The following is a 14,839-nucleotide window of genomic DNA, read 5'->3' as shown; positions in this document are numbered from 1 at the left end:
TTCAATCCGTATAGGTTCTGTAAGTCTGCCGTTGACGAGAAGTCTGGACGTTGCTCCACGAAGGAGCCGCATAACCACTTGCGTGAACGTCGGGGAATTGCCATTCAGTTCATCACTGCGTTCAGGAATGCATTATTGACGTGGTCAAACGCTTCTTTGAAGTCGATGGCAGTCTCGAGTGTGTTGCCACAGCGATCACATCTCGGTATTCACTGAGGGCTGTCTGTATATTACGATCGTCGCCTAAAGATGTTTGTTCGTGGGAAACAATGTCTCGTAAGACATGTTTGAGTCGCACAGCTAGATGGCGTGTGCAAATCTTGAAGTCGGAATTGAGTAACGTGATCGGCCGATAACTGTCGAGTCGTGTTCCTCCTGCGGGTTTCGGGACTGGTACAAGTAAGCCTTCCATGAACATTGGTGGCGGGTTCGCCGCGCCGGAAAAAAGTTCCCAGTACATGTACCTCCATCGTGACATCATCGAATCTTGGAAGGTTCTGTAAAATTTTAGAGGTAAACCATCCGGGCCGGGAGATCGGTTCAGAGACCTTTTAGCCACAGCGCCTTGGACGTCGTCGTTGGTCACTTCAGATGTCATGAGGGTTGCAGCTGCTGCGTTTAGAGTACCAAGTGTCTCCTGGGCAACCTCAGCAATGCTTTCTGCACCGGCAGGTACCTCTTGATATAAAAGTCTATAGTGCGTTGTGAATGCATCCGCAATGGTAGCTTGCGAAGTCAGCCGGCGTCCATCAGGTAAGTCTAAAGTTGTCATTAAAGCCTGTCAGCGTCGACGAACATTTTGAATAATATGATGCATAGAAGGTTCTTCACAGTTAATCCTATCTTGGCTCTGTGCTCGTACAATAGCTCCCTCTAGACGGCATCAGGTCAAGGTTAAAATCTTTGCCTTAATGCGCTGAGCTTCTTTTAGACGATCCGGGGATGGAGGTTGATCCATGAGTTGACGTAGAGCGCTATAGTAGAAATCAGTTGTATGGTGATTCCACCTGGCTTTGGCTCTGCCATAGTGTGTCAATGTGCGTCGGATGGCCGGTTTGGCGCACAGCAACCACCACTGCAGTGTGGTCTCGTAACGCGTACTTCGTTGAACACAGGTGTGCCACGTGTCGGTGACCTGTTGTCGACATTCAGGGTCCCGCAGTAGTGCTACATTGAGTTTCCAAGGCCCTGCACTGCGCCATATAGATTGTCGACGTAGGTTCATGGTACAGATGTAGATGTCATGATCCGAGAAGGCAGACGGCCAACGTTCCGCGTCGAGGAGAACTGATTTTAGAGCGTTAGAGATGTATATTCTGTCAAGTCGGCTGGCGGAGTGGCTCGTAATGTGTGTATACCCCGGGCGGTCGCCGTTTAGCACTCGCCAAGTGTCGAGGAGACGAAGGCGGCGGACGAGGAAGCAAAGTTCCGGACATGTGGTGAAATGGGGGTATTGGTCTGTGCGCTCGAGAACACAGTTGAAATCTCCACCTACGATGAGATGATCGTATCGGCCGAGGAATAAAGGTGTGATATCTTCTGCGTAGAACTGGGAGCGATCCCTCCGTTTATCAGTGCCCGATGGGGCGTAGAGATTAATGATTTTGAGTCCGTCAACTGTTATGGCCACCCCTCGCGCTGTTGGGAGGTATGCGACATCGGAAACTACAATCCCTTCTCGGAGGAGAATGACTGCGCCTGTGTGTTCCATAGCTGCAGGGGCGACGTACGTCTCATATCCATAACACCCAGCCCAAGTTGCTGTCCTCAGTTCTTGTAACAGGGCGATGTCGATGTCCGCTGCTATTAGCGTGTCACGGAGCAGTTGAAGTTTTGCGCGGGAGCCGATATTATTAGTATTGATAGTAGCTATTCGGTACGCCTGATGGGAGATTCGTGCTGCCGATAGGGTCGTAGCTGGTGAAGATTGTTGTGGTGGATGCTGGAAGTCCATAGAAGTCGCAGGAGTTGCCGTAGAAACTTCCCCCATTTTAGTGTTGGTCTAACGGAGGAACAGATGTCATTTCCGCATGAGATGGAGGTGGGAAATCCGTGTCATCCGCCCATGAAAAATGTCCGACAGGTTTGACATCAGCGAGAGGTGGCAGCGCCGGCCGAGTCGGCTCAGTTGCGTTGGTGACAACAGGCGTGCTATGTTCCATGGCTTCTGGGCGCGGGGCTTGCGCACGCTCTCTGTTGGACGGTTCACCGTCTTGTGGATGACGCGCCTCCGTGGCAGAGGAGAAAGTGTTATCGTGTTCTCCGTCAGAGTGATGTGCCATCTCTTCGTCCTGCGGAGGGGGCTCAGTGGTTGATTCTGATGTCTTGCGGCGTTTTTTTCGTCGTTTGGGCGACTTCTGCTTTCGGCAATGAGTTTCGGTGTCTGAGGAAGGAAGAGATTCACGTCGTTCGGGTACAAAAGCCGCGAGTGCTATGATGCGGTCGTTATTCTCCAGAACACGCACACTGGCACCCTTGTGATCTTCTAGCGTGGGTGTGTCCGGCTGTTGGACATGTTGACGGGCGGCACTGTCGGTGTCAAGGTGCTGGGACGCCTCCGGGAGTATCGGACCAGAGAGACGCTCATGAACGGCGTCTCGTGCGGGCTGGACGTGCAGTGTCGCCGCATAGGTGACTGGAAGGGTGGTCGTGGTTCTGTCGGTGCGCATATCGTCGGGCCTTAGTTGTGTGATGCGGCGTTGCAGGCATTCATTACGGACGTGGCCCTCTTTGCCACAACCGGAACATTGTAAACAAGTAGAGGAAATTGAAAATCATATATGTTATACACAACCTGTATTGCAAAAAAGGTGGTATCCGTGAAAGAAGATTTGGTGAGGATTTTATAGTGCAAGGTTGCACACATTGTAATAAAGAAGGTTGTTATGTGAATGGAGAATTCAAAGATTTTTATATTTACCAGTGCTTCGAATGTAATAAAGTAGTCGCTGGTAAAGAGTTTAAATATTGTGAAAAAGGGTCTATAAGAAAGTGATTTATACCTGTACTGAAAGATATGTGTGGTTTGACTATGAAGCAACCCAAAAAACTGGAAGACATATTCCAAATCTCGTAAATTTTCACAATTTTGGAGGTGATACTGTTTATAAATTTAAGGCAAATGATGAATTCTGTAGGTGGATGATATCTGAAAAGAACAGTTATCATGCATTCATAGCTCACTACGCAAAATAATACACGATTCCCAATTCATTTTGAAGCACTGTGTTGAAAATACAATAGGAGCATATACCATCTACACAGGAAATAAACCGATGCTATTGGAGATCAAACTGTTGGGTATAAAAATTATAGACAGCAGTAACTTTATCCAAGGACCAATCAGTAGTTTTCCAAAAACTTTTAATTTGAAAGAATTGAAGAAAGGCTATTCAATTTATTCATTACGCCAGAAAATGTAAACTACATAGGACCTATTCGTGATACTGAATATTACTGTGTTGACATTATGAAGCCAAAAGATTGGGATGCATTTCTCAAATAGCATAGCTCCAGAGATAATGGAAAATATGTGTTCAACATGTAGAAAGAAATTAACGAGTACTGTAATTCTGATGTAGATATACTGAAAAGAGGCTGGAACTAATAAAATAATTTCTGGAGATAGCTAACATTGATCGATTCTGTTATTTAACCATCGCTGGAGTTTGCATGGCTATTTACAGATATAAAAAGTTACCGAAAAATACAATTGCTGTATAATTATAGTAAAGAATCCATAGCTTGGTTAAACAGGAACAACATTCAACATGCTCTTATGGTGGCGAAGATAGCTGATGAAAAAGTAGATGGGTTTGATGAAGAAACTAACACTGTTTATCAATATCATGGCTGTTATTGTCATGGATGTAAAAAATGTTTCAAATGCGAGACGATTAATAATAAAAACAAGAATACGATAGGTGACCATTTACAAAGGACTTTGAGAAGCACTGCAGAAATACGAAAAACTGGATACAATCTGGTAGAGATGTGGGAATGTGACGCTGAACTCAGAGAGTATAAAAGGCTTAAGAAATGAAAGCAGTTGCCTAAAATTATTGTTGAACTGTTGAATCCAAGAGATGCTTTTTATGGTGGCCACACAAATGCAATAAAATTAGGAGCTAGTGCAGATGGTGTTAGCTGAAAAATAAAATATATTGACGTATGCAGTCTTTGTCCTCCTGTGCAATTTCATGACTTTTATCCTGAACAACATGAGAGAAAAATTGATAGACTGAAATATTATTCTAAAAATTGGTATGGTTTAATAACATAGAAAGTATTTGGCCCTAGAGGATTGTATCGCACTGTTTTGCCTGTACATATGAAAATCGATAAAAACGAAAAATGTTGTTTCCTTTGTGTGTCAAATGTGCTCAAGAAAAAATAGATAAGTGCAATCACAGTGATGATGAAATAAGTTTTCCTGGAACATGGATGACTGATGAAGTGAAGAAAGCTGTAGAAAAAGGATATGAAATTTTAAATGTGTATGAAGTTTGGGATTTTAAAAATAATGGCAATATGCTGTTTAAAAATTATGTGAAGGATTTTCTGAAGATAAACTTAGAGGCTAGTGCACATAATTTTGAAAGTGATGAGAGTGTATCAAAACAGTTAAAGAGAAAATGGATATTGTCTTAGATCGTGACAGAGTAAAGGAAAAGCCAGGAAAACGAGCCGTTGCTAAGATATGTCGTAATTCATTATTGGGAAATTTGGGCAAAGGCAAAATATCAGTTAAACAGAATATGTGACCAATTTACAGCACTTTTATGAGATACTGCTGGATGACCAATTAGATAACTTAGATATCAATTTTATTACAGAGCAGATGGTTCACATGACATATAATTTCAAGGATTATTATGTGGAAAATAACGCATCCACAAATATTTTCATAGCTGCATTCACTACATCAAATGAAAGACTTGGATTATACAACATGTTTGATAAACTAGGAGAGTCTGTCATGTATTTTGATACCAATTCTGTAGCATATATTGATGATGGTGGAAATACTGTGGAGACAGGCTGTATGTTAGGCAAATGGACTGATGAATTGGGAAATACTTGGATTACAGATTGGGCTTCAATAGGCCCAAAAAGTTACTATTATGAGAATAATGATAAAAAGACAGAGATGGAGGTAAAGGGCTTCACTCTAAATTACAAGAATATTCCAAAGTTGAATGGCGAATCGATGAGATGGCTAACAGAAAGTGAAGTGAAAGAAAAGATACAGCTAGAGTACAATCAGATAAGCAGTGATGTTGATACTAAGAATCTGGTCAACAAACAGTTTAAGAAAGAATTTTCATTTCAGTGTGACAAAAGAGCTGCTCTAGAAACTTTTGATACAGTGCCTTATGGCTACTGAATCTCTTCTAATGAACTATAAAATTCATACCACATTCTTTATACAAATAATATAAAGTAGTTAGTTGCATTTTGTTGTATTCTGTGCTATCTAGCTTTATGGTTATGGAGTGAGAAACTTTTAAAAATAATGAATAATCTTTCAAATATTTTTGTAATTTTATAGGTAAATTATTAATTGGCAAATTAAAATCCACTATTGCTTTACGGTCATAAAAAAGAGAGAATCGGAGTTTTCTATTTCCTCCCATTTTTCTGTATCAGTGTCCTCACAGTTATCAAAGTTCTTTTCGTATTCTTCTCCATAAATTCTCTTTAATACACTAACACGTTCAGTATGTTTCTGAGTTCTCAAGTGATCTATAATTAATTATGGTTTAAACTATTATTTGCAAGTACTGTACTCAACTTATTTCTGTATTGGATTAGTACTTCTCTCGACACAGATGTCAAATTTATATCATCCCACACATTAGTCATATTTATATAGATGTTAAATTTAAAAGATTATTAAAATTTTGTTCTACATAAATGGACGCTCTACTGAAGAAGCTCAATAATGCAAGAAATTCTAATTTGTTTAGAAAGATTAGTGAGCTTCAGGTATATGAGTGATATTACAATACTGATTGCGAACGTTTAAAACCTAGATATGGACAGAAAATTTCTCACGAGCTCGATGATAAATTTACAATTACTTTTCCAGATGGGTTCAATAAAATAATAGATAACTGGGATTTCCAATTTTTTAAGGACTGTGACATTCAGCTAAAATATAAAGGAATGAAAAAGGCTAAAAATAATGAGAACAAATTTCATGATCTGGAGTTCGTTGTGTGACTTTTGATGTGTTGGTTTGCACACTCAGCTGATCCGTTTATAAAAAAAATGTTAGTAAGTAAGTGGTTAGTGTGCTCAACCTATCCGTTTATAACAATATGAAAAAATGTCCACTTACTACTGTCATGCCCTCGGATTGGGGAAGGAAATCTGCCGTGTCCTTCCTAAGGACGAAATCACGGCAGACCTAAATCAGAATGGCTGGAGGCGGGTTTGAACCTCGTCCTCCTGAATGAGAGCCCAGTGTGCTCATTTTAAAGAGGAAAGTTAGAGGAATCTCATAAGTCAATAAAACGAAAATCCGATTCCTTATCCTCTACACAGATCTAAACACTGCGCTGCGGATTCCTCTACTTTCGATGTTGCATGTTCTGAGTCTCCTCCTCGCGGAACGTTAAGGTCACCTGTCGAGTACAGTCCCGTACGATTATTACGGCACGTTCGCGCTACACCCTCGCAGTCTAACACTTTACCTCACTGGCGCATTTATCCTGCAGCCATGCTGCAGTCTACGCCTCTGGGATCCGCTCCACGCGAGGATTAGGCTATAGCTGCAGCATTAATGTATCCTAATAGCCCAACAACAAAACGTCAGATTCCCTGTATACGTGCTTCACAAAAACGACGAACTGCAAGCAAACAGTGTAATTTCTAATTCAATTCAGTGCTCTTTGTAAGAACAACGGATTAACGTAGATAAAACACTGTAATACGCTATACAAGGAATCAAGCGTAAAGCGAAGTATACTAGACATAACGAGCAGCAGAAAAACCTTATGCAAACATAGGATAATACATCTGCGCGAGGTATATCTAAAGTAAAAGTGTAATGTCGGAATCTGAATTGTAGTCACTTTTCATTTGTTGTTGGTCGTCGGGCGCAGAGGACCTGCACCACATGCTGTGATGGATGAAATGGCTCTGAGCATTATGGGACTTACAACTACTTAACCCTAACTAACCTAAGGAATCACACACACCCATGCCCGAGGCAGGATTCGAACCTGGGACTGTAGCGGTCGTGCGGTTCCAGACTTAAGCGCCTAGAACGCTAGGCCACACCAGCCGGCCATGCTGTGATTCCTCTGGAAATATAGCCTACTTATCTATCAGTTGTTGGTTTTGTTACATGTTGGCAACCATTTCGTTTCATTATTTCTGTTGCTAAAATTCATAGTTTCATAATGAATGGCGAAAGATTAATTGAAGCAGAGAGAATTGTACGACGGGAGCGGTAGGAAGTAGTCAAACTCTGTTAGCAACGAAGCGTTGGGGAAGAAATAAAAGAATGTGTTGGCGTCTGTCTCCTAAACATCTTAAACCTTTTAACATTTGTGTTCAATTATTATGTGACACAAATGGTTTTTGAATGACACTTGTAAATTACGTGCCCTCTATTAAATTTATAATGCAGATTTTTATACATATCGGAATTTAATATTTTACAATGAAATGGGTAGCGCTATGGCTGCAGCTTAGAGCTCAAGAAGTACTGTGTGTAGAATCTGATTGATTAGTAAGAGACATTTATTTGGATGTTGTCAGGTATTTGAAATGTTTGGTAAAAAAAATGGACTGAAACCTTCAGACCCGGCAACAGTGGAAAAGTACTTTTTGTGAAGTATACATCAAGTAACGTATTAGAGTTGTTCGTTGAAATGTTTATTTGTGGAAGGCTTATATATTGCCAAGGAGCTGTGCTCCCTGTGTGGATTGTGTGTGAAACAGTTTTTCAGATATCAATGGTCACGAGCTAAGTCCAGTGCAAATAAGGCACTTGAACTATTAAAAGCTAAATATCAAATGTAAAGAAAACCTGTTAATACTGGATAGAAAGGTATTGAGGGAGATATGGCTATTGCATAAAAATTTGTGCTGGAGTGGAAACTAGACTCCACCTCAAACAAATCAGTTTTTTCTGGGGTGCGATGGCAGCTCGCAATACTGTGTTTCTATTCGTAGTTGTGGGTGCAATTTGACGAAGCACATTAAAAAAGAGTGATGCTTCGAGATTCTGAAGTATTTACAAATTACGGATTCCTCTTCCTCGAGCTCGTTGTGGTGTGTGTAAGATTCCTCTCGTGCAGATTGTAATGACAAAATTTTTCGGGTCCGCACTCTTTTCTTGAGTTTTTCCGCACTTTTGTCTTCCTTACAAGCTGGCCTGCCAAGCTGCTAGCCATATGAATACAATAAATGTCATTTTAGTAGAAATGGGGATTCTATCATTCATGTATATGAAGGGGCTTATTTCAATAGTGGTACAAGTCCATTATCTCCACTTTTCTATCTATAATGGTTCTGAAATTAATGATCCAAACAAACAGAAAGAAAGGTTCATCTTTAGCAAGAAGCCATATGCTTGAATATTTCTGATATCTCAACTGCAGATTTTTCAGCGTTGATTTAACTTTAGGACTCTGTATCTCAAAATGAACAAAAATGGACTTGTACCACTGTTGAAATAAGCCCTTCATATAATCTGTCGCATTGTGTACGTGCATTTCCCGCACAGAAACAGTTGAGCATTCCCGTGAGAAAACAGCCGTGTGAGTTGAGATCATGTGACGTGACGGACTGTGTGAATACAAGACACAAAGGGATTAATGTCATTAGATTCCAGGGCACACTGATTTGTCTCAATGGGACACGATGAAAATTTGTGACAGACTCGGATTAGAACCTGAGTTCCTGCTTACTAGGCAGATGCACTGATGACTATGTCAGCTGGACACAGTGGCCAACACTCTGCACGGACATCCCACGCATGCCTCCCGTCTCCCGTCAGACCAAAACTCTCAACACTACTTTTGAACATATCTGAAGGTACAGACACCACATATATAATTAAGAGTGTGGTGTCACGTGTCAATACCACCCTACTGGCATAACAAAACTGGCAACAGAATTGCAAGTTTCCATCGGGCGCCAATAAGCGGTCGTGTGGGATCTGCTGGACCGCATTGTGCACGTCTGTCGAGCCACACCTCCGAGCAGGCCACTGCAATGTAGGATGGCCGGCGACAGCCACACAGCCACTCGCACTCGGAGCTTATTTGTTATGTCATTCTATGCCGACATTATCGTTCATGTTTTAGTTCAGAGATCCCCATCCTCGTTTCTACTGTACGAGCTGGACTTAATTTCTAGCTGCATTATTTATGTGTGTCGTCGTATGCTTAGAGAAGTATAAGTTAAGTGCATCTTCTGATAACTTGTTTGCTGATCATTTCTGCTCCTGTCCAGGTTTCCACGGCAAGACGTCGTACACAATACTGGCGGTGATGGCCAGCGACTGCTTCTGCGCTAGTGCACACCCAGCTCGAACTCTTCTCAGATCAGTGAGATGCATCCACCGCTGAGGCTAATGAGCAAAAGCCTTCCATCAGTAGTATATTGACGGGAGGGTTGCTAGGGTATTCTGTGCGGTTGTGGTGACCAATGTCTCTGGAAGGCGCAGTGATCAGTGCATCTTCCTAATAAGCAAGAGATCTGGGTTAAAATCCTGGCCCACTGACATATATCGTTGCTGACTGCCAGCTGATGTCATCAATTCCTGTGTGTCTCGATTTACCGTTGCTGCAGAATCAAAACTGTGTCTTCTTTCGGGTCGTCCGAAAGAATAGATATCACACGTATTGTGTGAATACACACTGATGTGACGGTGCCATTACAGTAGTGTGGACTGCCCTATAACATTACCATTAACAAATGACGGTAGTGTGAATTGGCCTGTAACATTGCCATTAATAGAACAGCGTTTCGGCCGGGGAACGGAAAGAGAAACGCAGGATGACTCACTTGGTAGAGGACCAGCCGTCGGCCAGGGCGAGGCGCGTGGCCGGTTGTCTGCTGGCCGGGGCGGCGAACCTCGTTGTGGGCGCCCGGGCTCAGGCGCCTAGGCGGCGCACACCAGACACAGGAACAGGGAGAGGCAGTGCGCGCGCGCGCGGCGGCCGGCGTCCGGGGGTCGCAGCTTGCGGGCCATCGCGTCGCGTCAGGCCGCGCCCGGGCAACGGTCTGGAAGACCCGCTGGCGGCGGCAGCGTCGGGGCCGCCATACTCGTCACCTGTCGGGGGCAGGAGCCGGGCGTCAGCGGAAGGCAGCGGCGCAACTTCTCGCGCGCGCTCTACGCTACTCGCCGCAGCCCGGCCACACTTTACTACTGTGCCTTGCCCGACGATTTCAAACCGTTCGTCGACCACCAACTTGCATACGTTCACGTAAACGGCGCCAACTCCTTTTTTATGTACGACTTTTCTCAAAAATGACATACCACACTCACAAGGGCACCATTCAGACTGGACCTCTACAGTTCTCTTTATACTTATAGGATTGAAGGTCAGTGCGCGGGCATCAATTTCTTCCAGCAGTACGATGCAAGAACACGAAAGAAATTGACATTTATTATTACGATCGCTGCTAAGTATTAATAATGTAAAATGTATAACTGACAGCATAGCATTTTACTCTTGTAGTCACGGATTTGCTGGTTACATTCTCACTAACCACAAATTATCGTTGTACTTTCACTGTAATTACGTATCCATGATTGAATTTAAATGTTAATTAACAAATACTGCTTCATATTTTTCAAAGTAAAGACAAGAAATTATTATTTTTAATTAATAAACGTAATAAAACGCTAGCATGCTTAATAAATTAAAATTTGATGCAGAATGTCTTAGCTGTTAAATATATAAGCACTGGTGGCTTACTCTTGCTACACGTACGTGGAGGCACTAACCTACCTAAAACCATACTACTCCTAATGGCTATGATTGTCAGTCTGCAAATTTCATAAATACTGATGTAATGTTCACTCACCAATAAAAAATCTACACTTATACCCGTTACACCCTTTAGTATTATGTTTCTATATAATTTCTGTAATATCTAAATTAAAGAAGTGTTTTATTTTCTATTTGATGTTCCGTATTTTTTTACTAAATTTCAGTTTATTATCGATATTCGCATCTTCGTGAGATTAAAAATTAACAGATGAAATTTTTCTAGAAAATAACGATTCTATATTTGTTACTGAACGTTTCAAATTGATAAAAAATATAAATTCAAGTAAAAAAAATGCGTCTAGCGAGAATTGAAGCGCCAACCTCGCAATTATAGCAATACAACGTTGCGGAAACAAGTGGGTCTGTTTCAAATATATACAGGGCGACTCTACTAAGAATTGTCAGAAGCATCTTCGCCTGCGGTAGTTCGGTAGATATTTGAAGTTTCGTTTTTGCGGAGTGTAGCTGGAATCAACCCAAGCCATATACCGTTCGTCACGTCTTTCTTGCGACGACAGAAAGCGATGTTTTGTTTCCCTTTACAAACTAAATTATTATTATTAAATCGAAATTTTTCGTGCTCATTCGATAGAGCGGTCTCAAAATAGTCTAGTGCGATGTGTTGACAGGAACAGTGAAACACAAAGAACAACCAGTACTCCAGCAACAACAGCCTACGCTGGCTGCTAGCGCGATGCCGCAGTCCCTGGAGTAATACAGGACTCCTCTGTCGATTGGGCATGTGAAATTCTGATTTCAAAATAATTTTGTTTGGAATGAGAAACAAACTTGAGGCTTTCTGTCGAAACGACACGTCGCGCGAGAGAGTTATTTATTTATTTACACGTCAAGTTCCGTATGACCAAATTTAGAAGCAAATCTCCAAGGTCATGGAATATGTCAGTATATGAAATTAGAAAATAAAAGTAATAATAGATTAAAATAGAATGTTTATAACCCAAAGAAGTCGAGCCACAAGTTACAGGAAACGCAGTCAACAATGTACCGTAAGAATCAGCTTAATTTTTCAAGGAACTCCTCAACAGAGTAGAAAGAGTGACCCATGACAAAACTCTTCAGTATCGGTTTGAAAGCGCGTGGATTACTGCTAAGGTTTTTGGATTCTTGTGGTAGCTTACTGAAAATGGATGCAGCAATATACTGCACACCTTTTTGCACAATAGTGAAGGAAATCCGATCCAAATGGAGGTTGGATTTCTGCCAAGTATTAACTGAGTCAAGTTCCGTATGACCAAATTTAGAAGCAAATCTCCAAGGTCATGGAATATGTCAGTATATGAAATTAGAAAATAAAAGTAATAATAGATTAAAATAGAATGTTTATAACCCAAAGAAGTCGAGCCACAAGTTACAGGAAACGCAGTCAACAATGTACCGTAAGAATCAGCTTAATTTTTCAAGGAACTCCTCAACAGAGTAGAAAGAGTGACCCATGACAAAACTCTTCAGTATCGGTTTGAAAGCGCGTGGATTACTGCTAAGGTTTTTGGATTCTTGTGGTAGCTTACTGAAAATGGATGCAGCAATATACTGCACACCTTTTTGCACAATAGTGAAGGAAATCCGATCCAAATGGTGGTTGGATTTCTGCCAAGTATTAACTGAGTGGAAGCTGCTTATTCTTGACAATAAGCTCATACTGTTAACAAGAAACGACAGTAAAGAATATATACATTGAGAGGCCAATGAACCTAGACTAGTGAACAGGGGTCAACAAGGGTTGGTGAACTTAACCACTTATTGCCCGAACCGCCAGTTTCTCAAAAAAAAAATCCTTTTAGAATGGGAAGAGTTACCCCAAAATATAATACCATGCGACATAAGCGAATGAAAATAAGCAAAGTAGACTAATTTTCGTGTCGAACGATCACTTACTTCAGAATACCGTTCGAATAGTTGAAATGGGAGCATTAATTCTTTGAACAGGATCCCTAACGTGGGCTGTCCACGACAGTTTACATTCTACCTGAACACCTAAATATGTGAACTGTTCAGTTTCACTAATCATATACTCATTTTGTGAAAATAAAACGTCGGGTTTTGTCGAATTGTGTGTCAGGAACTGTAAAAACTGAGTCTTACTGTGATTCAGCGTTAGTTTATTTTCTACAAGCCATAAACGTATGTCATGAATTGCACTCAACATCCTTTACTACCAAGCTAGTGTCATCAGCAAACAGAAATATTTTAGAGTTACCCATAATACATGTATATAAATAGGAAACAGGAATGGCCCCAAGACTGATCCCTTGGACACCCCCATTTGACCGTACTCCACTCAGACCCCACATAACAGCCGTTCTGAACACCTTTTGCTGTCTGTTGTTGAAGTGAACCGATTGTGAGCTACTCCCCGTATTCCGTAATGGTCCAACTTCTGGAGCAATATTTTGTGATCATCACAATCAAACGCCTTAGTTAAACCAAAAAAATATGCCTAGCGTTCGAAACCTTTTGTTTAACCCATCAAGTACCTCACAGAGAAAAGAGAATATAGCATTTTCAATTGTTAAACGACTTCTAAGGCCGAACTGTACATTTGATAGCAAATTATATTATGTAAAATGATCAACTACCCTCACATACACAGCCTTTTCAATAACTGTAGCATACACTGATGGCATAGAAATAGGTCTAAAATTGTCTACATTATCCCTTTCTCCCTTTTTATAAAGAGGCTTTACTACTGAGTACCTAAATCACTCAGGAAACTGACTATTCCTAAAGGAAAAATTACAAATATGGCTAGTTACAGGGGTAACATGTGCTGCACTGTACTTTAAGATTCTGCTAGGCCTCCATCATATGCATGAGAGTCCTTAGTCTTCAGTGATTTAATTATTGACTCAATCTTCCTCTTGTCAGTATCACAGAGGAGTATTTCAGTCTCCGTAAGGCATTTTCCGAGAGTGTTATATGATTCCCTCTAGAAACTAAAGTTTTATTTAATTCACTATCAATCCTCAAAAATGATTGTCAAATACTGTACATATATCTGGTTTATCGGTAACAGAAATATTTTTACTACGAACTAACCTTATATTGTTGACCTTGTGCTGCTGACCAGACACTTCCTTCACAACTGATCATATGGTTTTGATTTTATCCTGTGAATTAGTTATTCTATTTGTGCACCACATAACGCTTTGCCTTCCTAACAACATTTTTAAGCACCTTACAATACTGTTTGTAATGAGCGACACTAGCTTGAGTTAGACCACTTCTGACATTTGGATATAATTCCCGCTTTGTTCTAAATTATATCCTTATCCCGCCAATCAATTCTAGAGCATTATTTGTCTGGGTTGTTTGTATTGTAAGAAGGAAATTGATAATATCTGCTGAAACGCCAGAGAAAATGCGCCCTTGCGCTTGACTGCTCCATAAGAGACACACAGTTTTTTTTATCAGCGCTCTGATGTTAACGTTTTCATAACCGAAATTTTCGCGTGTTTTTGAGGAGCGAGTCGAAATGCTTAAGGAATTTGGTGTTTGGGCCCTGTCCGTCTAATACTTTTAGGTAAAAAAGAATCTAAGAGGGCTTGTGCACAAGGTCCCACAGTGCGACTCGTCGGATGGTGCAAATACTGAGAATGTGAAATTGGTTATGGTTAAAAAAAGAAAAACTGAAAATGAAGTTAATAAATTGTTACACGAAGTCAAGTTAACAAAGAATTATCCAACTGTTTAGTTTCCAGGCAAATAGCCAGCTCGTTATTCAGCTAGTAAGTCGATAGAGAAACATGAACAATTTCCACATCGGATATAATGACGAAACAATACACTGACTAGAGATTGCT

The 14,839-nt window shown here is 41.1% G+C and overlaps 1 protein-coding gene across 1 annotated transcript in view; it reads right to left on the bottom strand.

Annotated features, from left to right (window-relative positions):
• Positions 1–14,839, bottom strand: part of LOC126305264 (protein unc-13 homolog C-like) — a 1,060,877-nt gene that overhangs the window by 659,839 nt on the left and 386,199 nt on the right. Inside the window, exon 2 of the mRNA XM_049992034.1 lies at positions 10,027–10,294. The gene's annotated coding sequence lies outside the window, so the exon portion shown is untranslated. The remainder of the gene's footprint in view (positions 1–10,026; positions 10,295–14,839) is intronic.

Source organism: Schistocerca gregaria, unplaced genomic scaffold, assembly GCF_023897955.1.
Source record: "Schistocerca gregaria isolate iqSchGreg1 unplaced genomic scaffold, iqSchGreg1.2 ptg000304l, whole genome shotgun sequence".
NCBI lineage: Eukaryota > Metazoa > Arthropoda > Insecta > Orthoptera > Acrididae > Schistocerca > Schistocerca gregaria.
This window is presented reverse-complemented; position numbering and strand designations above follow the sequence as displayed.